Here is a 2,591-nt window from a genome sequence, read left to right as displayed (position 1 = left end):
GAGTAAGAAATGAATAAACACAGATAAACAGTCATTGCCTATGTTTGAAATGTCTGTCCATGTAATTTTGCCATCACAATCTACCGCCCTGTATCACACAGGAGGACACAGGAGGACACAGCAGCTGATCCACTTTGGGGCTGAAAACGCAGAAGTTTCCTAAATCACATGTTCATCTACTGTACATGTTGGTACTGTATTATTGTAATCATTAGTAATTAATTCCTGTTCATTGTTCATGCACTTGTATGTTGTTGTTGGTTTTGATATGGGGCACTGATGATATGTGAGGGGGGGGGGGTTACTGGCCAACATGCATCAGACTGGTCTGGAATATCAGAACAGCTGTAGTTAATTTGTTTGTTTGTGGTCTTGTGTGTATTTTTTTAGTTTTACACATTTGAGTGCTTTTTTATGTGTGTGACATGTTAGTTATGGTTCTAATAGATGATAATGGTTCTGTAACATCATTTTATGTTACATTTTTGCCTGTTATGTTCAATCTATCAGCAATAAAGACAGATTTTTGACAACAAAATGTTTTTCTGGACATCAATGACATTCAAAACGGTGATAACTGAAACAGACATACTACACATTTAGTATACAGGGTGTATATCCATGTATACATGATACATGTGTATACACATTTGGTATGCAAACAGACCTACTACACAGATAAGAACATCTGCCTCTACACCACCAAAGTGAACATAAAATAACAATAAAATATATAAATACATATGACACTGTTGTCCAAACCCACACAATCAACAGACAGAGACAGCATCTTGGAAGTTTGTGATAAATTCAGCCTAATCCCACAGAGAAATGGGATTCAGCCTTAGGCTGTCTCCATGTCTGTACTCCTGCCTGCTTCTCCAAAACTGTTGTCATTTTAACCCTCCTGTTGTCCTTGGGTCAAATTTGACGCCCTTAAAAAATGTCTATATCTGAAATATGAGTTTCTTTGCAAATACAATTGATCACTTTCATTCCTTTGATCTAAAGTATTAGTCAAAATAATTCATAATATCTGCTTTTTGGACTCAAATATTACGTATAATCTATATAAATGAGGGTCATTAACCATGAAGTCCCTAAAGTAGTGTAAAACTAGTGGTAGTAAGGTGGTGTTAGTGAAATAAATAAAAAATAATGTGTCGAAAATGTCAAATGTTTATAAAAAGGGGTAAGGTGGTGTCACATTTTTTTCTGGTTTTGACCCAGGAGGTCAACACAAGGGTTAAACATATTGCAATATCTTGCAGTTATAACCTTTTTTCCAACTTCTAACGTTTCACCTGATTTCAAAGGACGTCCCCAAAAGGAAACTTTGTCAACATCTGTTTCATCTAAAAAGAATCATTTCTGTTTGTTCATACCACTTTAATGTTTTTGCTGCAAAATGTGGCAAACTGACCAACACGTGTATAATATATGATAAATAATAATAGATTAAGGCTGAATCCCATTTCTCCATCTTACCCCTATCCCTCACCCCTACCCTTTGCCCCTTGAAACCAAAGGGGAAGGGGTGAAAACATCCCCCTATGAACTGGGACCCCACATTGTTACATCACCATACAGTAGTGATCACAAACTTCCAAGATGCCGTCTCGGTCTGTTGATTGTGTGGGTTTGGACAACAGTGTCATATGCATTTATATATTTTATAGTTATTTTATGTTCACTTTGGTGGTGCAGAGGCAGATGTTCTTATCTGTGTAGTACTTAGGTCTGTTTGCAATACATATGTGTATACAAACATATACACCCTGTCTACATAGTGTGTTGCATATCTGTTTTAGTTATCACCGTTTTGAATGTCATTGATGTTCAGAAAAACATTTTGTTAACAAAAATGTGTCTTTATTGCTGATAAATTGAACATAACAGGCAAAAAAATTACATAAAATGATGTTCCAGAACCTTTATTAACTATTAGAACCATAACTAACATGTCACACACATAAAAAGGCACTCATATGTGTAAAACTAAAAAAAATCACACAAGACCACAAATTAACAAATTAACTACAGCTGTTCTGATATTCCAGACCAGTCTGAAGCCTGTTGGCCAGTAACCCCCCCTTCCCCTCATGTTTCATTGGTGTCCCGTATTAAAACCAACAACAATAAGTGCATGAACAGGAATAAATTACAAATGATTACAATAATACAGTATCAATAAAATAATGAATGGGTACAACATGAACACATGATTTAGGAAACTTCCGCTCGTTTTCAGCCCCAAAGTGGATCAGCTGCTGTGTCCTCCTGTGTGATACAGGGCGGTATATGTAAAGCACGTAGAAATGTATCATAGACCGTTAATATTAATATATGTATATATACACAATCTATGCGATGTATACAGTCCATTCAAGGCAGAGAAATGCGGGACTGTTGTGCAAATCCACGTTAGCGATTAGCGTTGGCATTGCAAGCTAGCGATTTACAAAAAGGTTTCAGTTAGGAACATGGTTGCAAGTATATATGTACAGGACTGCATACCCAGTAAGCACACATACGTCGGCACGACGTCTGCAAATGATCGCTTCATCTGCAATTGATCGCGGGTCATTTTG

The sequence above is a fragment of the Etheostoma cragini genome, chromosome 11 (assembly GCF_013103735.1).
Source record: "Etheostoma cragini isolate CJK2018 chromosome 11, CSU_Ecrag_1.0, whole genome shotgun sequence".
Lineage (NCBI taxonomy): Eukaryota > Metazoa > Chordata > Actinopteri > Perciformes > Percidae > Etheostoma > Etheostoma cragini.
This window is presented reverse-complemented; position numbering follows the sequence as displayed.